Source organism: Bubalus bubalis, chromosome 5, assembly GCF_019923935.1.
Source record: "Bubalus bubalis isolate 160015118507 breed Murrah chromosome 5, NDDB_SH_1, whole genome shotgun sequence".
Taxonomy (NCBI): Eukaryota; Metazoa; Chordata; class Mammalia; order Artiodactyla; family Bovidae; genus Bubalus; species Bubalus bubalis.
In genome coordinates this window covers 9022877-9046130 of record NC_059161.1, presented here as the reverse complement: position 1 = coordinate 9046130, position 23254 = coordinate 9022877, and positions in this window count along the sequence as shown.

The window sequence follows — 23254 nt, the reverse complement described above, 5'->3', positions numbered from 1 at the left end:
AGTGAATTATACTTGAAGATTTTCTATGTTGAACCATTTTTGAATTCTCAGTTCAATCCTTACTTAATCTTTCAATATCATGCTAGATTTTATTTCCCAAATTTTTCTTTAATATGTTTGCATCTATCTCATAAATTATGTGCTGTGCTGTGCTTAGTTGCTCAGTCATGTCTGACTCTTTGTGACCCCACGAACTGTAACCCTCCAGGCTCCTCTGTCCATGCGGATTCTCCAGGCAAGAATACTGAAGTGGGTTGTCATGGTCTCTGCCAGGGGATCTTCCCAACCCAGGGATGGAACCCAGGTCTCCCACATCTCGGGCAGATTCTTTATGGTCTGAGCCACCAGGAAAGCCCAAGAATACTGGAGTAGGTAGCCTATTCCTTCTCCAGGGGAACCTCCTGACCCAGCAATCGAACCGGGGTCTCCTGCATTGTAGGTGGCTTCTTTACCTGCTGAGCTACCAAGGAAGCCCCTCAGAAGTTATACTGGCCTACAAATTTCTTTGCTTCTGATATCTTTATTTGGTTTAAGAATCAAAGCTACATCAGCGTCTTAAAATGAGTTGAATAGTTTTCCACTATTCTCTCATGCCATGGACGACATTATATAAGCTATGAATTATTCATTTCTTGACTATCATAATTATTAAAATATAATTTGTTTATATAGTCATATTGCAACTTTTATTTTATGTTTTCTTTCTCTCATATATTTGCCAAAAGATTATCCATTACACTGTACTTTGCAAAAAACCATCAGTTAGCTTTAGACAATTGCAAATTTGTTTTAAAATCATTATTTTTTAATCTTTATTCCTTCATTCCATTTCAATTGGGCTTACTTAGTTTCTTTTTTACTTGCTTCTTTTGTTAAAAGTTTAACACATTCATTTTTTAACTTTACAATTATTTGGTGTGTATTTAAGATGATGAATGTTCTTCTGACTACTGATGTGGCTGAATCCCTACAGATCTTGATATGAGCTCTTCTCATTCTGGATCATTTCCAAAGACTGTCACCACCATTTTGACTTCTTATGTAATCCAAAGGTATGCAGAACCTTGGGGAGCTATTATTTATTTCATGGTTTCTAATTTAATGTATCATGGTTAGTGAATGAGGCTGTATGAAGTCAATATTTTGGAATTTGCAGAATTTCTCTTGTGGTCAATTTGTGATCAGTTTTGTACAAATTCAATGTGTATTTCACTTGTTTCTTGGGAGCAATTTGTTAATTTGTGTTATTAAATCCTCCATATCTGTAATTATTTTTTGACTGCTTGATTGGTCATTTTCTTAGAGAAATGTGTGAACTACATATCTGTCTACTTCTGAGTCTATCGGCTTTTACTTTGCATATTTCAGTGTGGTTTATGCATGTCCTATTCATCACCTTTAGAGACTATTCCTTTTATTAATATAAATAGTCACCTATTCTAGGTTTGCTACAGAGATGGGCTCATATAAATCAGAATTTTATTATTTTTAAGGTTGAATTGTATGGATCTATGACATTTGGTTTACCCATTCATCTGTTCCATTGATGAAAATTTGGGTTGTTTACACCTTTTGGCTATTGTGAATAATGCTGCTTTGAACATTGATATTTGCAAGTATCTGAGTCCTTGCTTTCAATTTTGGGAGTACATGCCTAAAACTAGAGTTGCTTCATCATATGGTAATGCTACATTTAACTTTCTGAGAAACCACCACGCAGTCTTCCCCAGGGGCTGCACCGTTTCACATGCTTACCAGCAAGGCCCCAGGGTTCTGGCTTCTCCAGCACTTGTTATTTTCCAGTTACAATGACAGCTATCCTCATGGGTGTGAAGTAGCATCTCATTGTGGTTTTAATTTGCATTTCCCTAGTTACTAGTGATGTGGAATATCTCGTCATGTGCTTACCCACCATTTGTATATCTTTTTTGGAGAAATGTCTTTTGAAGTCCTTTATCCATTTTTTCCATGTGGGTTATTTGTTTTTTGTTGTTGTTGAATTTTAGGAGTTCTTTCTATTCTGTTGGCCAAAAACTTTTAGTTTTTCCTGTGTGGGAAAACCTGAAAGAACTCTTTGGCCAACCCAATATATTTTGGACATTATTCCTTATCAGATGTATGGTTTTCTCCCATGCTACAGGTTGTCTTTTCACTCTGTAGATAGCATCCTTAGAGGTACGAAAGCTTTTAAATTTTGATGAGGTCCAAGTTATCTATTTGTTCCTTTGTTGCTATGCTTTTTGTGTCATATTCAAGAAATCCTCACAGATCCAGTGTCATAAAGTTTTCCCCTATGCTTAATCCTAAGCTAGTTTTAGGTCTTTCGTTTAGGTCTTTGACCCACTTTGAATTATTTTAGCATATGGTGTAAGGTCAGGGTCCAATTTCATTCTTTGCATGCAGATAACTAGTTTTCCCAGAACTACTTGTTGAAAAGACTGTCCATTCTCCCATTAAATGATGTTATGGGCTGAATTGTGCCCACTCCCCCAAATTCATGTGTTGAAGTCCAAACACCCAGTACCTCAGAATGTAGCCATATTTGGAGCTAGGACCTTCAACGAAGTGATTAAGGTAAAACAAGGCTGATAGAGTGAGGCCCTAATACACTGGGACTGATGTCCACATCAGAGGAACGAGATGTCCAGGATGTGTTTTCACAGAGAACAGGCCATGGCAGGGTGCAGCGAGGAGATGAACATCTGCAGGTCAAAGAGAGAGGCCTCGGGAGGAATCAAACCAACTTTAATAACTCTAAGTCTTCTAATCCATGAGCGTGGTTGTCTTTCCATGTCATGCACATGAGTGCTCGTTCATTAAGTTGTGTCCAACTCTTATCGACTCCATGGACTGTAGCACACCAGGCTCCTCTGTTGGTGGGATTTTCCAGGCAAGAATACTGGAGCAGGTTGCCATGTCCTTCTCCAGGAGATCTTCTCAATCCAGAGGTTGAACCCACGTGTCCTGAGTCTCCTGCATTGACAGGCGGATTCTTTACCAGTGAGCCACCTGTGAAGCCATCCATGTTAATATTACAAAGAGAAATCATCAAATTTATCAAAGGTCTAGTTCTAGAAATTTTTGTTTGATTTTGCTCATTTTTAGAGTAAACATTTGTATATACCTAAATATAGATGCAAATACAAAATACATGTACCAAAAGATATACACACATATATATGTATATACACTTTTGTGTTTGTACACACACACATCTTTGTTTCAGCTTACTATTTCTTGAAACTTATTCCTCATGGATTCATTTTTCTTCTTTTTAGAATATGTCTTAATTTCAGAGGGGCTTCCCTGGTAGCTCAGATGGTAAAGAATCTGAATGCAATGCACGAGACCTGGGTTCAATCCCTGGGTTGGGAAGATCCGCTGGAGAAGGGAACAGCTGCCCACTCCAGTATGCTGGCCTGGAGAATTCCACGGACTATTTCAGAGAGAGTCTAGTTTGGCTGGACAAGGAATTCTAAGTTCTGTTATTTCCGCGTAACATCTTTTTTCGTCTTTGCAAACACCCTTGAAGGGAGGTACTGTTATCCCTACCCGACAGCTGTAGCTGCAGAGGCTTGGGTGAGCTAAGTAGTTTGCCCAAAGCCACATCGTTAAAGCAAGGCAACTGGGATTCAAACCCAACTCCTTCTTGTTCTAAGTTCACCTTTCAAAATACCAGGCGACCCTGTGAAAGTGGACAGAAGGCACTCAGCTGTTAACTTCCTTCTGTGCCATCTTCCTCCCGTCTCCAAAAATGGACAGAAATTTTTCTCCCCTCAGGTCAATCTATCAGCCAATGAATGAACTTTACTGTACTTAGACTTTTAAGAGTAGCAACAGGGGAAAGAGGAACTTTTCTCAGGAGAAAGTGGAAATGATGAATGGTCGTGAGTTCTGAGCCTGGAGATGGAAGACCCAAAGAGGGGCTGTTGGCTGTCTGGATTGCTGATCCTCTTGTCTGGCCCAGCATCTCCAGGGAGCTCCCTTTCGTCTGATCTCTGTTGCCAGTAACCCTGCACTCGTAGGATGTCTGATCTGGGACTGACCTGTGTCACAGAGCAAACCTGGCCGCCCCTGGCTCAGCCAGACACCCTCCATGAGGCCCTTGCAGCCTTATGAGCTGGTGGGTGCCTGGCAAAGCAACTAGAGCAGGCCCTGGGAGGTCAGCCGCTGGCAAGAACCCTGCAACCCCGCATGTGAGAAGGTAAGAAAGACTCCTGACTCCTGGGTACTTGGAGGTGGAACATTCTGCCTCACTAACTGTGATTTCCCTTCCCGCTTCCTTGGCAAAGTTAAATAATTAGGTGCATCTTGGCAGCAAAGTCAAAATTAATTTTACTTCCCTCTGCAGCGAGAAGTCCAGCTGAGTTGGGAAGGGAGGGGTCCTTGAAAGGTATTTCCACCTCGGCTTGATTTCTGAGTTTAGTAGAAATGGACTTTTTGTTCTTACTGGTAGGTTATTAAAAACCCTCAAGGAATGTGCAGAAGGCACATTGAGTTTGAGGAGCCCAGTAGGCCGAAGAGAAGCTGAATAAATAGTCTAGTTGTTTGGATAGCTGGAGAGTAGTTAAGAGGGAGCTTTAAACAGAGGGCTGCCCCAGGGCTGAGCATCCTGGCTCCCGGGGGGCGCCATCCTCAGAGGGTCTGCGGGCGGCATCTGCTCCCTGCTCAGCCCCCACACCTTCCTGGTGCCTAGCGGGCTCCTCGCCTACAGTCTGGAAGCCAGAGGGGTTCAGCTGGCCTCTCGACCCTTGGACGTGACCTCCACGGAAGTCTCTCCAGGCCGAGGAGTGCCCGAGGACCAGGAGGGGTGAGGCTGGGTGACGAGGGAGAGGGGAGAATGCCGGGGGCAGGCTCAGGGGCTTCCTGCAGCAGAGAGGTCTCAGCAGGGTGGTGGGAGGAGGCAGGGCCTCAACCTGTGTCTGTAAAGGGCTTGATTGAGCTGCTGACTCAGAAGCACAGGGCTGATTACCCATAATTACAGCCCCATGCAGTGTTGAGTCTTGTCAAAAAGCAGAGATCTCCTTAGTCCCAGAGCCCCTTGCTCCTTCTAAATGGAAGAGGCCTTTCTAGAAAGCAAATCCTCCTATCTCCCCACAAAGACAGGATTCAACTTTCTAGAAGGGGCGTTCTCCCCTCCTGGAGCCCAGGGCAGTTTTTCTAAACACTCTCGTGATCATGTCAGCGCTCCTCCAGATCTTTAGCAAGACCTGCAAGCCTGCCAGTCTGGCTCCTGCCCACCTCTCAGCCTCTTCTAGCACCTGTGACCTTCATACCTGGTCTCTAAATTAAGGCAACAAATAGCATCCAGTGCCTAGCATGAACTAGGCATTGCTCTAGGCTTTGAGCATATCCTTGTGAACCTTGCTTTCCTTGATTGTTTGAGCTGTGTGTGGAAAGGCCTAAAAGAAGACAAAGAAGGGACGTCAGACATACATGGAAGAAGGGCATGGAAGGAAGAGAGACTGGCAAGTGCAAATGTCCTGAGGCGGGACCACACTTTCCTTGCTCAAGGACAAGAAGGCCGGTGAGACTGGAACAGAATAGGAGCTAGAAGGTGGAAGCAAAGGAGCGCCAGAGCGTTTGCACTTTGACTTTTATTCTGAGTGACATGGAGTGTTTTGAGCTGAGTACTGTACTGTATGATCTGATTTCAGTTTTAAGCGGATGCTGTCACTACTTTCTTGAGAATAGAATGAAGGAGGGTGAGGACAAGATCAGTTAGGAAGTTGGAACCTTGACACCATCCTAGAGCTGGAGGTGAGTGGTAGCCAGAGTCCAGACACACTTGACCGAGTTGTCAGGATTGTCTGACAGATTGGATGGGGTAGGAGAGAAACTGAGGAATCAGAGATGACTCCAAACTTTTGGCCCCAACAACTGGAAGGATGGATTTGCCACATAGAGAGATGGAAAGTACAGGAGAAACAGGTTTGGGGGCCCAGATCTGGAATTTGGTGTTGCGATATGTTGGACATTCCAGAGAAGGTGTCAAATAGGTATTTGGGAGGAGGAGGTATTTGTAATTATTTACTTTAATTTATTTACTTTTCATTGGAGGATAATTGCTTTTCAACATTGTGTGGGTTTCTGCCGTACATCAGCATGCATCAGCCAAAGGCATACATGTGTCCCCACCCTCGTGAACCTGCCTCCCACCTCCCACCACCCCTCCCACCCCTCTAGGTCATCGCAGGGCACCAAGCTGAGCTTCCTGCATTACACAGCAACTTCCCATTAGCTATATTTTACACGTGGTAACGTACACATCTCAATGCTACTCTCTCAATTCGTCCCACCCTCTCCTTCCCCTGCTGTGTCCGTAAGTCTTTCTCTATGTCTCTTTTCCTGCCCTGCAAATAGGTACATCAGTACCATTTTTCTAGATTCCATATATATGTGTTAATATATAATATTTGTTTTTCTCTGTCTGACTTACTTCACTCTGTATAACAGGCTCTAGGTTCATCCACCTTGCAAGAACTGACTCAAATTTATTCCATTTTGTGGCTGAGTAATATCCATTGTGTATATGCACCACAACTTCTTTATCCATTCCTCTGTCGATGGACATCCAGGTTGCTTCCATGCCCTAGCTATTGTCAATAGTGCTGCCGTGAACACTGGGGTACATGTGTCTTTTTCAATTATGATTATCTCAGGGTGTATGCCCAGTAGTGGCATTGCTGGGTCGCATATCAAACAGGTATTTTGATGTTCAAGTCTGGAATTCAGTGGAGTAATTCTGGCTGGAAAAAATAAATTTAGGAGTCGGCAGCTACAGGAGGTATTTAAAGCCATGAGCCTGGCTGAAAATCAGCCTAAATTAGAATCATGACCACAAATCTCAGTGGGCTCTTAAGGAGACAGAGGAGAGAAGGCCAAGGACAGAGCTCTGGGCCACTTCAGTGTTTGGGGTCAAGAGATGGAAAAGAACCAGTAAAAGACAGAGAGAAGGAGCAGCCAGTGAGGTAAGAGGGAGGTGGGGAGCACGTGGTGAGCTGGAGGCCACAGGGGAAAGCGTTTCAAGGAACGAATGCTCAGCGGGGTTAAAACGTCCTGAGAAGCCAAGTGAGATGGGAATTGAGACTCAGTTACCTGGCAAGGAATTGGCCACCTAGAGGTGTGTTTCGGGGAGAGGTGATGGGGACGAAGCCGATGAAAGAGGGATCAAGAGAGAGTGGAGGTTAGGAATCAAAGACAGTACAGGTGACTCTTCTGAAGAGTCTTGCTGTACAGTAAGGCAGAGAGATGGGGCGGCAGCTGGTAGGGTATGTGGGATTAGGAGAGAGCTGGGCTATTTTTGAAAGAGGAGAAATAGCAATATAGTCACAGGCTAACAGGAGTGATCTGGTAGAGGGCAAGAACTTGATGATGAAGAAGAGAGAAACTGTTGGAGTCCAAGGCCTTGGATAGATGAGAGAAGGTGGTTTCTAGTTTCCCCGGACTTTGGCTGCAGGCGGGAGCATAAACAGCTCATCCATAGCAACAGGAGGAAAAGCATAAAGGGGTCCAGACATGAGCCGGCAGACGTGGGGGGAGCACGTGGAAGTTTTCTTGTACTTTCTCAGTAAAATGGGAAGTGAAAGTGGCAGTTGAGAGTTGATGATAGAGAAGAAGGTGATGGAGGTTTTGGAAGAGAGGGGAACATAGAAAATAGTCCTCTTGAAGGATGGAAGAATGGATAGACCAGGGAAACGAGGTGGGAGTGCTCTGGAAGCAGCAAGCATCCACTTGACCTCAGTTGGCTGTGAATTTAAAGTAATGTCACTTATCAGCTGTTGGCAGGGCAGGTGTTGAAAAGATCGAGAGCTGGAATTAACCAAAGTTGGTGTTTTTCCGGAAGAGTACAGTGGAGGAAGAGAGGGGCAAGGGAGTTGAGGGTATATGCAAATGAGTGGTTATAACATTGAGTCGGTCATCTAAACTGGGTAAGAAGGGCATTGGAGAGATGAAAGAAAAAAGAAAGACGGGCAAGTCTCAGGAGACTGAAGCATTGTTGGAGGGACTTCCCTGGTGTCCAGTGATTAAGAATCTGCCTTCCAATGCAAGGGATATGGATTCTATCCCTGGTCAAGGAATTAGGATCCCACATGCTATGAGGCAAATAAGCCCATGCGCTGCAACAAAGAAGAGTGCCCGCCCTCTGCAATCAGAGAAAGCTTGCTCTCAGCAGTGAAGGCCTAGGGCAGCCAAAAAGAAATAACTAAAAAAAAAACAAAAAACAAAAAACAAAAAACCTTTGTGCTTGAAATACCTGGAAAAGTTTCTGGTTGCTTCCTTTCTTTGTTTTCTCTTTTTTCCTTTTCTTCTTCTTCTTCTTTTTTTTTTTTGTTGTTCTTTAATTCTTTAATTTACCAGATTCCTCTTACCAGAGGACTTTTGTACCTCTTGTCCCTCCTGTTTGAAATGCTCTGCCCAAATTTTCCACTTCTTACCCAGTTATACTTGAGCTCTGAGTCAACTGCTACTTCCTAATGGACATTGTTCCAATTATCTACTGCTGTATAACAAACGATCCCAAAATGTGATGTGAGCAGTCAACATTTTAGCAGGGTCAGGAATTTGGACAAGGCCGAGTGGGGATAATTGTCTCTGGTCCTCAGTCTGGAAGACTTGAACAGCTGGGGGGCGACTTGAATGACTGAAGACTGGAATCGGCTGGAGACTTCCTTTTTGAAAAGTCACTTATTTTTAATTGGAGGATAATCGCTTTACAAAACTGCGTTGGCTTCTGCCATTCATCAACATGAATCAGCCATAGGTGTACATATAGCCTCTTCCTCTGAGACTTCTAAATGCATGTGTTTGTTGCCTGGACTAGAAAGGCTCACAAGCTGGGCTCAGCTGGGACTGTGGACCAGAGTGCCAACACACGGCCTCTTCCCACGGCTCAGGCTTCCTTATAGCATGGCGATGCCAGGGCAATTGGACTTCTTCCTTCCAGAGCTCAGGGCTCCAGAAGTGAGAGTTGCGGAGAATAAAGCAGAAGTGCCTGGGGCTTCCCTGGTGGCTCAGTGGCAAAGAATCTGCCTGCCAATGCAGGAGACACGGGTGTGATCCCTGGCCCAGGAAGATCTCACATGCCTTGGAGTAATTAAGTCCACGTGCCGCGGTGACTGAAGCCCGCTCCCTAGAGCCTGTGCTCCACTCCTTGCAAGGAGAAGCCTGAGTTTTGCAATGAAGAGGAGCCCCTGCTCCATGCAACTAGGGAAAAGCCTGTGCAGCCATGAAGCCCCAGCACAGCCAAAAATAAATAAGCAGGAGTGCATGGCCTTTTATGTTCTAACCTCTGAAGTCACACATCAATACTTCCACTGACTCTGTTGGCTAAAGCAGAGAGAAACCACTCAGATTCAAGGGAGGGACACAGACTTCACTTCTCCATGGATGGAATGTCACAGACTTAAAACAATCATCTCTTTCGGTATTGTTATCTTAGTTTCTATGTCCTCATTAGGCTGACAGCTTGAGTCTGGGCTTGCAAACTCAAATCAATGACTGCCACAGCCAGGCAAGGGAGTGAAGCTGGCCAGGAATCAGAGACCATAAGGGCTAGCAAACCAGAGAATAATCACTCTCTGAAGTAAGCAGCCACCTCTTGGCATGGCTAAGTGTTGTCCCAAGGAATGGCCTGCCCAGGACTGCCAGAGGCTTCCAATTTGTCAAGAAGTTCCAGAACTAAGGCTGTTTATGTAAAGCATTCCAATTTTTAAAAAACATTATGCAGACCAGCTGTCTGGCACACAGTAGGCTTAATAAATAATTGTGGAAGAAATAAAAATATTCCCAAAGTCTTTTCACGTGCTCAAACTGATGCCCACTGCCATTTATATCTTGGTGTCTGCTATCGAGGAGAAAAAGGAAAAAGACATCATAATGTGAGGCATGTGGGTGGGGCATTCCCGTCTCTGATCAGGGTGCTGCAGGGGGTGAGACCAGAAAACTAGACCCCCACAGTGGGCCTGGCTGGATTCTAGCATGGTCCACACATTAGATTATCAGGCACATTGCTGTGCCCCTACTTTGCTTTATTTTTCTTCTAAATGCTTAAAATGATCCGAGATGCATAATTGACTGGCCCCTCCACACAAAAGATTAAGTCTCATTTGTCTCGTTTGCTCTGTGTCCAAGGCCTGGAGAAGTGCCTACCACAGAAGGGGCTCAGTGGATTCTTAAAGGAACGTCACATGGCCATTATGGGTGAGGCTGGGGGTGCTGAGCACCTGTGCCAGGGCCCACAGTCAGTGAGGCAGTTGGGTTTAAAATATACGTGCGCACACACACACATACACACACACAATTTGGTGCAAAAGTCTGACTACAGTTGATGCTTCGGTTCAGAAAATGTTCCTTGACATACTCTAGAGCCATATTTTTGAGAACGCTTGTGCAATTCAAAAATGCATTTGGCATAACCAGTTCCCCTATATGATATTATAAGAAAGAAGGGGATTAAGGGATTTTGCTAATCCCTGGGAGACATTACAAGCTTCATGATTCTCAGCTATTTCAGGCCAAACTGAATATTTAAGGATGTGATTTAAATGTAGATCCTGGGGATGGAGAGAGTGAGAAGCAGAGTTCTGGAAGCCAGGCAAGGATGGGGAAGGGCGGCTTGGCCTCCAGAACTTTGCCTGGAGGCTCATAGCCGCAGAGATTGTTCTTGCTTTTTTTCTGTTTTTGTTGTTTTAAAGACGTCTGGAAATGTTGACCTTCAGGCAGAGCTCACCTAGCTCAGCTAGCTGGGAAGTCGGAAGTTTCATAGCATAACCAAGGTGTGGAGTGTGGTGCCAGGAAGCAGAGACAGAGCACAAAGGCACCTCTGCAAACGATGGTCTCAATGCCCAGTCACTCACTGGTGACCAGCCATCCTCCCAGCACTGCCCATGGATGTCAAAGATGCTGGGGACGCAGAGATGGCAGCCTACTGTGACACCATCACCAACGGCATGTTGATAAAAAGGTCTGGGGAGTGAAAGCAAGCCCTACCCAGAGAAGTGCATATCCTTCCAGTCTTTCTTCCATGGAACTGAGGTTTGAACCAGAGTTGCCTGACCCCCAAACCCTTTCTCTCTCCATGGGTTTTGCAGATTACCCACACGTCTTTTTCTAGCCCCAGTTGGTACTGCCCCCTAGTAAATGTCATTCATTTCTCCAACATCAAGGAGTCAGGAGAGTTTCTGGTGGTCCTTCCCCACCATGCCACAATTCACACACACCGTGTCTTGCATTCGCTTGTCACCCAAGGCAGAATTCCAGCAGCCATTCTGGGCTGCAGCCTGTCGTCTTGATGCTGCCCATTAAGAGGGGAGCTTTCCCAGATGTATTTAACAGTGCTTGGCACACGGTGGACACCCAAGAAGTGGGCATTCATGAGAGTAGTAGCCATTACTAAAGACTTGTTAGGCACTGGGTGTAGCACTGGAGTCTCTGCAAACACAACCTCTTTAACCCTTACAACAACCCTAAGAGTTAGTCACTCAGCCATGTCTGACTCTTTGAGACTCAATGGACTGTAGCCCACCAGGCTCCTCTGTCCATGGGATTCTCCAGGCAAGAATACTGGAGTGGGTAGCCATTCCCTTCTCCAGGGGATCTTCCCCACCCAGGGATTGAATGCAGAGGTCTCCTGCATTGCAGGCAGATTCTTTACTGGCTGGGCCACTGGGAAAATCCCTTAAAACAACCCTAAGGGGCAGCAGCGATTCCCTCCCTACAGATGAAAGAAATAAGTAGACGCGTCCACGCTCACAGAGCTAGTTAGTGGTGGAGCTGGGATTTGCCTGGAATCAGTTGGCCTCCATTGCAGTTGCCGTGGTATCAGACGCTGCAGGGGTGTATGGGTGTGTGTACGTGTGTGTGGGTGTGGCAGTGTTTATGTTGCCTGTACCCGGTGCTGACGGCGTCCACATCAAACAGGTGTGCGTGTGCGTGGCACTTGAGAGGCAGCTCCCCATGACAGGGAGGTGTTTGGAGAAGCTATGAGGAGTGAGTGAGAGGAAGCAGGTTGGGGCGACAGATAGGGTGCACAACAGGCTGGGTGACAAGGGCAGGTGGGGTAACAAACTCCTCTGGGCCCCTCAGGCTCTGGCCAGGCAGGAGGGCAATGAGGGAGGGGCTGCTGGCAGAGGTCACAGAGCTCAGCCCAACCCGAGCAGTTGTTTTTAGCTGGACCAGCCAAACTCGCTCGCCCCAGCAGTTTCCTGGCTTTCTAAGACCTTCTCTTCCTTGTGCCTAAGTCACTGGGCTAAGAAAATACATTCTGTTTACCTGGCCAGCTTCCCAGATAAGCCTCATAAGGTTCTGACATGCAGAGAAGTGAAGGAGAAGAAAGGAATCATCTGGCTGGTAGGGTACCTAGCCCCTACGTACGCAAGGTACCATCATAGTTGCTTGGGATGTGGCGGAGAACTAAAAAGACGGAGAGCCTGCTCCCTGGCTGTTTCTGGTGGGCAATGAGGAGATTGTAGGTAATAACCGTGAGAAACAAGTCAACCAGGTCACAAAGGCTGTGACCAAAGACAAAAGGAAGCAGAAAAGGAGGGCCAGGAATGCATGTGTGACCGGGGCTGGGGTAGATCTGACTGCCATGGAAACGGGTGGCCAGCGAAGTAGAGAAGCTATCTCTTAGCTCCAGGAGAAGTGTGTTCCAGGCAGAGGGAACCACCAGGTTGAGCACTAAGGCAGGAGGCACAGGATTGTGTGTTTGAGCATCAGCAGGAGAGCAGGAGCTGGAGGTGGGGGGGTGATGGGCAGAATAGACAGAGATGAGGCAGGGACGGGGGATCCAGGGCTGGAAAGTGGAGGCCATTTCTGAGTAGAGAAGCGACCATCTCTCTATGTGACAAACTCCTCTGGGCCCCTCAGGCTCTGGACAGGCAGGAGGGCAACAAGGGAGGGGCCGCAGGCAGAGGTCACAGAGCTGATGTCTATGTATCAAAAGCCCTCTTTTTGGAAAAAAAAAAAAAAAACTTTTTGTTTTATCTTGGGGTACAGCTGATCAACAATGTTGTGCCAGTTTCAGGTGAACAGTGAAGGGAATCAAGGGTACATATACAGGTATCCATTCTCCCCCAAACTCCCCTCCCATCCAGGCTGCCGCATAACATCGAGTGGAGTTCCCGTGCTATAGTAGGTAAAAGACCCCCTCAATGTGGTGCAGGATGGAGGTGGAAACAGAGACCAGCTGTAACCTGGTGGGCTGTGCAGGTGAGAAATGAGAAGGGCTGGGAGATGGGCAGATGCCGTGGAGGTGGAGGAGAAGTTGATCCTTGATATAGCTAACAGAGGAGCCAATAGGACCTCCCAATAGATTGGATTGTAAGGAGAGTCACTTGGACAGCAAGGAGATCAAACCAGTCAATCCTAAAGGAAATCAGTCCTGAATATCCATTAGAAAGACTGATGCTGAAACTGAAGCTCCAATACTTTGGCCACCTGATGCGAAGAACTGACTCATTAGAAAAGACCCTGATGCTGGGCAAGATTGAGGGCAGGAGGAGAAGGGGACGACAGAGGACAAGATAGGTGGATGGCATTATCGAATCAATGGACAAGAGTTTGAGCAAACTCCGGGAGATGGTGAAGGACAGGGAAGCCAGGCGTGCTGCAGTCCAGTTCAGTTTGGTTCAGTCGCTCAGTTGTGTCCAACTCTTTGTGACCCCCTGGACTGCAGCACGCCAGGCTTCCCTGTTACAGTTCATGGGGTCACAGAGCGTTGGACACAACCGAGTGACTGAACAGCAACAGCAACCGTAGATTGGATTTAGGGAGTGAGAGAAAAACAGGAGGCAGAGAAAAACCTCAGGGCATTTACCTGAGCAATTGATGGAGCTTCCATCAACTGAGACAGGAAGATGAGGGAGGAGCAGGCTTGTTGGCAGGGGCAGGGAAGATAGGAGTCAATCTTAGAGATCCAGCCTAAGGGATATCTGTCACTCCTGCTGGACAAGGCAGACAGACATTTGGGCTTAGGAGTCACGGCTGCAAATGCAAGTGTTGTCCCGTAGATGGTGTTTAAAGCCATGAGCCTGAATGAGATCCTGGGGTGTGTGTGTGCAGACAGACAAAGAACAAGGGCTGACTCCAGTGCTGAGAAGCCCAGGAGAAGGGAACGAGCAACAGGAAAGTAGGAGGGAACCCAAGAAGACGGGTGTCCTTGAAGCCACGTGAAGAGAGAGCTTCAAGGCGGAGGGAGGGACCAGCTGTATCAAGTGGTGCTGAATCGAATCTCGCAGTTTTTGCTCTGCCCACAGCTGCCGTTCCCCTCCCTTGTAAGACAGGAGTTACAATGTCCACTCCCTAGGGGTGTGATGAAGATGAAATCATGTTCCGGCATCATAGGTACATTGAGAGCTCTTACCAAGGGGGAATTTCTTTTTGTGGGAGAGTTCATACACGTAATAATGATAATCTAAATAAAATAATAACATGATGATGATGCTGAAAAAAAAAATATCTAAGGCACGTCTTCCTTGTTGGGCAGCATCGCAGCATCTGGGGAGGATGCTTGTAGACCAACGGGCTTCCATCCATGCCTGCAGGGCACGGGCTGGAACTGAGGAGCCAGGGGACCAGTGAGGGCTTCCCAAGGTCGGAGGGTCCACAGAGGATGTGGAGAGTTAGTTGGGTGGGAGGAACAGGACAATCCCATGAAGGGAAGGACGTCACAGAGGTCAGTGCACAGGGACCAATGGGACCAGCTTGATTAGAGAGCTGTGGACTGGGGTGTGGTTGGGGGCACAGGGACAGTGGGCAAGAGGTTGGCAAGATAGGTAGAGTGGGATCAGATTAAAACAGGAGGGAAGGGGGTAGGGCTCAACCGGTAAAAGCAAGACAGCCGGAGGACACGACATAAACTGATCAGAACCAGCTAGGTCCAAGAGGGCAGACGATTGATTTTCTCTAGACCTTGAACCTCAGTAAAACACACTGTAACTCATCGGCAAGCTAAAGGACGCTCTGATAGGTGCCATGACACTTCCAAGGCTGGCTATAAAGGTCCAAAAACTTTTAGACTCAGTGGGAGCAGGCGAGGGTGGGATGACGTGAGAGAACAGCATTGAAACTTGTATATTACCGTATGTGAAATAGATGACCAGTGCAAGTTCGATGCATGAAGCAGGGCACCCAAAGCCGGTGCTCTGGGACAACCCAGAGGGATGGGGTGGGGAGGGAGGTGAGAGGGGGGTCAGGATGGGGGAACACATGTGCACCTGAGGCTGATTCATGTTGATGTATGGCAAAAAACCATTGCAATATTGTAAAGTAATTGTCCTCCGATTAAAATGAATGAATTTTAAAAAATTGGGCAGTGGCCCAATTTCTGGAAATCTCTGCCCCCTTCCCCCAAATAGTTAGAATAACCCTCCCGCTCATTAGCTTATGAAATTACCCACCCTATAAAAACTGACCATCCTGTACCTCGGTGCTGCTCTCACCTTCTGAGATGGTCCGCACTCTGTCTGTGGGGGTGTTTCTAAGTAAATCCACTTCTTACCTACCACGCTGTGGCTCACTGAGTTCTTTCTGCAAGGAGACATCATGAACCTGAGCTTCATGAAGTCCTGAGACCAGATGTGTGATCTCGGTTAAAAGACCGTGCGTTTAAGTCCCAAATGGAGGAATGGAATGAATACGACGTGGACCCAGGTTTGACTGCTCTGAGAGCTGCCACGGGGTCCCTGGGGCCCATCATCTTGCAAACCCTGATTAGGAGCCTTGAGTCCAGGCTCCCAGGAGGTCCCACTGCTTTGAAGATCGGATTCCAGGCCCAGGCGGGGCGGGCCGGCTACAGGGTCCCACTCTAGGCACGCACCCAGGCGGCAGGTCCTTCACCCTCTCCTTGGGTCTCGGAATCCCTCCCGCTCTTTGGGCTCTGGCCCCTCTGAGGCTCAGATAAGGAACTATTTTTGCTCTCTACCCCTCCCCCACCTGCCCCTCCCATCCCCTAGCCTGAGGGTGGCTCTCTCAGCAAGGGACTCCTTAAAGGGCCAGCTGGAGGGGGCACCAGCTGCCAGGCCTGGAGAGGATAGAGGAGCCAGCGAGATGGAGCTGAGGGGCCGGAGGAGCAGGTGCGGGCAGGGGTGGAGGGGGGGTTGTGGGGTGCTGTGTGTCAGCAGGGCAAGACTGGACCTGCAGGGTCTGCGGGGGGGCTGGGCAGAGACAGGAGAAGAAGAGGCGAAGAGGGAGACAGCATGTGGGGCTGGCAGCAGCACCCCGGCTGAGCCCGGGACCCAGAAATCTGTGGGTGCCCAGCAAGTGCTCTTCTGATGCTCCCACTGACCCAGTGACGCGTCCAGAGGCGGCAGGGGGACAGGCCCAGCCTGTCTGTGCCCTTTAGCCCACCTGGGGAGCGGAGTTGGGTCTTCCCGCTCTGGATGTTCAGGGGTGTTGATGGGGCACAACAAGCAAGAAAGTTCTGGGCCAAGAGAGAAGGGGGAACAGAGGGACTCTGGGGTCCAGAAGGAGGCTGTGTAGAGGGTCAGGGCTGATCTTGACACAGGTGAATGTAGAGATCTTAAAAACTTCTGTGGTCCCCACTCACGGGAGCTCCTGAGTAGTAAACAACTTCTTCTACAGCATGTGCTTTGTGGGTTGGTCGAATTGTAGCTCATTTGTGAGCTGCTGACAGCAGAGGAAATCAGGGTGGGGGGGCGGGGTGAGGGTGTGAGTGTGTGAATGGGGGTGTGTGAGGGTGAAGCTGTGTGTGTGTGTGAGTGGTTGTGAGCCTGTGTTATTGTGTGTATGGCTGTGTGACTGTGTGTGTGAGGGTAATGCTGTGTGGGTGTGAGAGTTGAGGCTGTTATTGTGTGCATGTGAGGGTAAGGGTGTGAGTGTGTAAGGGTGAGGGCGTGTGAATAAGTGGCTGTGTGTGCATGTGACTCCCTAGGGGAGCCATGGCAGGGGTCCCCCATGCAGGGGCCCTAAGGCAGGATTTAGAGGTGTCTGGCTGGTGGCGCTGACCTATAGAAATTTTGCTCCGAGTTTCTGGAACCACTGTGGACAGGATTTACCCTAGCTAGGAGGCAGGGAAGGGGAGAAGTGACCTGCATCGCATCATAGAAGTGGACAGTGTAGTCTGATGCTATCTGAGCCCCAGAGGAAAAAAAACCAAAAAACCAGGAAGACCATTTCTTTTTTTTTTAAACTTTAAACTTTTTATCTTGTATTGGGGTACAGCCCATTAACAGTGTTGTGAGAGTTTCAGGTACACAGCAAAGGAACTCAGCTATACATACACATGTATCCACTCTCCCCCAAACTCCTCTCCCATCCAGGCTGCCACATCACAATGAGCAGAGTTCCACGTGCTATACAGTAGGTCCTTGCTGGTTATCCATTTAAAACGTTGCAGTGTGTACATAGGAAGACCATTTCCACGCAGACCCTGGCCCCTCCAATCAAGTGCAACTCCAAGGGGAGACGTGTCCACCCTCACAGTCCAGATCCGCTGACACCCAAGCTCCAAGCAATAAGCAGCTGTGGCTGGTGACATCCAGCGGGGTACACTGGGGAGGCAGAAACCCTGGAGGAGGCATCCGGGGTCGGGGCAGGGGATGGGGGGTGTTGAGAGCTGGCAGGGGTTTGAGGCCTCGTGAAAGGCGGGGAGCGCAACAAGAGTGAGTCAATGACATTATAGTCCACGTGCGCATGAAACACGGCGAGGACTGGGGGAAATTCAGGCACATAAAACAGCAACGATCAGCTTCCTGGTGGGCCAGTGGGTAAGAATCTGCCTGTCAACGCAGGGGTCGCAGGTTTGATCTTTGGTCGGGAAACTCAGATCCCACATGTTTTGGGGCAACTAAGCAAAGCCCATGAACCGCAAGGAAGACCCAGCACAGCCAAAACAAAAAAAATAGGAAAGATCAAATACTGTCCTTCCTTTTCCTTAGACTAGCATTTGCTGAGCACATAATTGTTCACAGCAGACACTGGGGCCACTAAAATGAACTAAAACACAAGCCGTAGGAATTCACCATTCCATGGGCAAGATGAACTAGAAATGGGTCATCAGGTGCCATGTGCAGTAAATGATGACAAGGATAACGGCCAGCATGCTGAATGCTACAAGTCCCGGGCACCGTTCTAGGCACTTTGCAGGTACCAGCTCAGTGCTGGGATGGAGGGACTGATGGGGCCTGGGAGACACCCACAGAAGGGCCCCTGTGCAGTCTGGGGCCCACAGGTAGGGTTCACCGTCCTCACTTTTGCCTCAGTCCTGCCAAGAAGCTCCTCCAGAGAACAGTGTTCTCTGCAGGGTTCTAGAAAGGCTCAAGAAGGGCATTTGAGCTCCTAGCTGCCCTCATGTCTGCCTCCTGCTTGACCTGCCCTCCCTACTGGCCAGTGTCTGACCATCCCAGCTTGGGGCTGGCTGGATCAGACTTTTCTAGATCACAGCGAACACTAGCCCATCTCTCCAGCCCACCTCTGAGGTGGGTGCCCTTCGGGCTTTCTTGAGCAAAGCAAACTTTGCGAAGATGGGGAGGCCACAGGGAAGGCAGCAGATGGAGCCTCAGGGGTGGTCGTGGGAAAGGAGGGAGGGGTCCTAGAGGACCCCCAGCGGAGGGAGGAGGAGCTGGCCGGCCCCTTTCTTCAGCCCCTCTGTGGGGCTCAGCTCTAGCAACCTAGAGGTGGGGGATGGGAAAGGCAGAGATGAGCGGTGTGCACTGGATTTGATGGGGCTCAGCGCGGAACAAAGTGTTCCCAGACTGCGGCCCACCTCCCTTCTCTTCCCTCTCCTGTCTCCATTTGTATCTCAAGGGGCCAGCAGTGCCCCTGGCACTGTAATAGGGAAGAACCTTTTGTATCCTACCCAGGAAAAACAGCTATCACAAACCTAGACAGCATATGAAAAAGCAGAGACATCACTTTGCCAACAAAGGTCCATATAGTCAAAGCTTCCCCACCTTCTGGCTGTGAGAACCTCCCTGGGTTTCATGTTCCTCGTCCACCTCGCGGGGCTGGTGGGAGGATGAAGTGACAATGTGTCTGGTACAAGTGACAGCTGTTATTAGTGTCCCTGGCTGAGATCCCACAGCTAGAAGGTGACAGGCTGCCACTCACCCTCCAACCTCTGGGTCTGGGCTCCCAAGTCTTCTCAAGGACACTCAGCACCTGACTCAGATCCCAGCCGGCGAGGGCCCCTGGGCGGAGGCGCAGAGATGGCAGAAGGGACTGGGAGGGAAGTGGGTTCTGCTCTGGATATCCTGACTTCTCCAGCTGCTGGAGAGAGCGCACGGGAAGAACGGGGGAGGGGAGGAGCTGACACGTACTCTGCGCCTCGAGATGCCTGATATTTGTCATCTGATTTGTGTTGTTGTTGTGTAGGTCATTCAGTCGTGTCTGACTCTTTGTGACCCCCTGGACCGTAGTCCACCAGGCTCCTCTGTCCATGGCACTTTCCAGGCAAGAATACTGGAGTGGGTTGCCATTCCCTTCTCCAGTTATCTGATTTAATCCTCACTGAACATGGCATGTGGGTTTCCCTGGTGGCTCAGACGGTAAAGAATCCACCTGCAACACAGGAGACCCCAGGTTCGATCCCTGGGTGGGGAAGATCCCATGGAGAAGGGAATGGCAACCCGCTGCAGCATTCTTGCCTGGGAAATTCCATGGACAGAGGAGCCTGGCGGGCTTCGGTCCACGGGATCACAGAGTTGAACATGACTTGTCAACTAAACAACAACAACAGCAAATGAACCTGTGTAAAATGCTTCGATCAGTTCTGGGGGAAAGCAGGTGCTAAATAAGTACTAGTTATTACTATTGTTATCATTATTAATTCATTCAACAAAGATGCCCAAAGCTCTATTTTAGGCACAGGGACATGTCAGTAAACAAAACAGACTGGAAAGACCTGCTCTCGTGGAGCTTTCGTTCTGGAAGGAGGGCGGGGCCACCACTCCGTGTTCGGTACAGTGGAGCCTGGCGGGCCACAGTCCAAAGGGTCGCAAAGAGCAGGATGCCGCTGAGGGCTCACACACACACACACACACACACGCCTGCCGCTAATGATACTGCCACAGCAGCATAGGAGTTGCTGCTGCCACCGTCTGGACCCCTGCTCCTCCTGGCGCGGCTGTTTCTCACCTCCTTCGGGCCTCTGCTCACCTTCACCTTCCCACCTGGCCCTCCCTGACCACCACACCTAAGACAGAAAGCCTCCCCCAGGCCTGGGGGAACTCTCTGTTCCCCTTTTCTGCTGCTCTTTTCCCCTCAAAGCTCTTTCATCACCCAATTAAATAACGTGCTTCTTTTTGTCCCGCTCCTCTTCCAGAAGGTAAGCTCCATGAGAGCGGATCTTTCCAGTCTGTTTTATTGACATGTTCCCGTGCCTAAAAGAGAGCCTTGGGTATCTTTGTTGAATGAATTAATGATGATAACAAGAGTGACAACTAATACTTATTTAGCACCTACTTTGCCTCAGAGCACTCTACACAGGTTCATTTACATAGGCTGATCCTCACCACACCTCTGTGAGGTCCAGAACAGCAGAGAGAGGGTAGGTAACTTGCCAAAGGTCGCACAGCTAGCAGGCAAAAGCTGCCATCTTGTCGATCTGGGTTCCCAGTGGACTGTCTTACACACTCCACAGGCGTCTTCTCTTCTCGTGCGTGTCATGCCCCACTCCTCAGTCACACTCTATTATGAGTGTCTCTTGGCCCATTTCTGGAGAAGGAAATGGCTACCCACTCCAGTACTCTTGACTGGAAAATTCCATGGATGGAGGAGCCTGATGGTCTACAGTCCATGGGGTCACAAAGAGTTGGACACGACTGAGCGACTTCACTTTCACCTTCACTTGCGCATTTACTGCTGATAATCTCTCTGAGGGCAGGAACCAGCATATTTCATCTTTATTTCACAGCACCCTGTATGGTGGCCAGCCCACTGCAGGGCCTCCTCTCTGAGTCCCTGGTTGGCTTGTAAGACCACCCGGGGAGGCGGGAAGCACCGGTGTGATCACAACCCAGTCCCGTGTACCGGTGAGGGACCAAGCTCAGGGAAGAGACATGACGGGTTGCAGCTGGAGGAGCAGATGGTGACCAGACCCTCCTGAGTCAGCACTTTCTGGGCCACAGTGTGCCAGGGTGCAGACCCATGCTGTGTAACCCTCTGGGCTTACCCAAGGCTCTGGTGTGACCCCCCACCCCCAACCTCTTAGAATGGAGCAAAGGGAAATACGAGCACAGGCTGGGGGTCAGGAGTGGACCCGAGGATCTCGTGGGCTCTTGCAGTGGAGGCCTGTGGGCTGCCTCTTGGAGCTGGAGTGGTGAGCGGGTGATGCGATTCCCAGCCTGTGATGCGTGTCTGCCAGGTGTGCTTCAAAGCAAACAGGATGCAAAACAGGGTATATTTAGCCTGTGGTTTCTGCTGCGGTAGCAATCGCTGCCCAGTCCCTCCTTGTGGGGGAACCCTTCAGAGCCTGTTCCTCGGGCTGGGGAATGTGTTCCTTGGGAGGATGGGGGAGATGCAAGGCTCAACCAAGAAAGGTCAGCAAGTTCCTATGAAGAAATAGACCTCAGCTGGAAGAGAAAGGCCTTTAAATCTGTCCTTCTCCTTGGCCCTTGAGGATGTTCTGTGGATAGATTCCTGCTAGGATCTGGGAATGGTGGGGAGAGACTATATTCATTCATTCATCACTCACTCACTCACTCATTCATTCATTTAACAAGTATTCATTACCCTTCTGCTGTGTACTACACACAGAGCTAAGAGTTGAGAATATACCAGGGAAAGCACAGTATCTGTCCTCATTGAACTTTCAGTTTCACAGGGGAGCCTTGCTTGTATTCAACTAGTTTTAGCTGTCAGTTCTCTGAAGGAGAACTACTGGATATCACAAGAGGGTTAAATAAGGAATTTCAGTCTGGGAAGTCTTCCTGGAGAAAGTGGTATTTAAGCTGAGTTTTGGAGGGTTTCTGAGAGTTCCTTTGATGACTTGCTGGGAGTAGGGGATGAGAGGGGCTGAGTGACAAGCATTCCAGGGCCAGGGAGTGGCACCTGCTAAGATCTTGAGTTAGAAAGGAGTGTGACTTTTGAAGATTATTGCATGGAAGACTCCAAAGGGGCTGGTGTCTGGATTCTAATCTGATCAAGAGACATGTCCCTGCCCACAGGCATCTTTTTGTCTGATGGGCCAAACCATGGGAGTTCAACCATGAAGGCGGCATTGCACTGGGCAGAAGAGATGTGGAGGTCTGAAGTGGGGATATTTGCCATGAAGGGACCAGTTAGTTCTGGGAGGCTTGCTGGAGAAAGTGTCTCAGGTTTCTAAGGTGGGAAGCATCCTGATTTGACAGAGGGTGTAGGAGTTTGAATTGCTGGATGCAAGGCTGGGGAAGTGGGACCAAGCCTGCTCTAGGCTGGAGTGGGAGGTGGGTGAAGGACTCCACCTGCATGCGAACCTTCTGTCTCTCCAGATACAGTCGACTCATAAACAATGTGGGAGTTAGAGGTGCCGACCCTCTGCGCATTTGAGCTAAAATTGAATATTACAGTTGGCACTCTGTAGCCCTGGTTCCTCTGTAGCCAAAGTTCTGCACCCACAGATTCAACCAACCATGGATTGTGCACGACTGTTGTGTTTACTATTGAAAAAACAATCTGCTCATTAGTGGATCCATGCAGTTCAAACCATGTTGTTCAGGGTCAACTGTAATTCAAATAACTACTATTTATTTCATGATAAATATATGCCTGCCCTTTGAGGTAGGTACGGCCACCCCATTTTTCAGAGGAGAAGAAGGAGACTCCGAGGATTAAATGACCTGCCTGCAATGACTCAGAGAAGAGGCAGTAGGACCAAGAGTGAATCAAAATGTGCCCGCTCTGCAGCTCTTCAACTTCCCATCACACCTTCCTTCCTGATGACCTGACGTGGTAGGGACTGTTCCTTCCTGATCTGGGGGTGTGACCCACCTCACACCCCGGCTACAGCTGCCTCTAGCCATGTGCTAACACTGGCTGGTAACAACTGTTATCATCAGATCTCTTGGGACATGTCCCGCCCTCCTTTTCAGCCCACAGAGGAGCAGCTTCTGGTTCTCTGTTGGAAAAGGTGTGGCCCAGGAGGATGTGAGGGCCCCCAGGATCTGTCTTTCCCCGTCACCACTGTCCACAAGCCTTGATTAGTATCCCTAGAACTGGGATTTTTGTCAGTGTTACTGTTATATCCCCAGTCCCCAGAATAGTGCATAGTAGGCACCCCATACATTTGGTTGAAATAAATCTCTCTGTGGGTGGC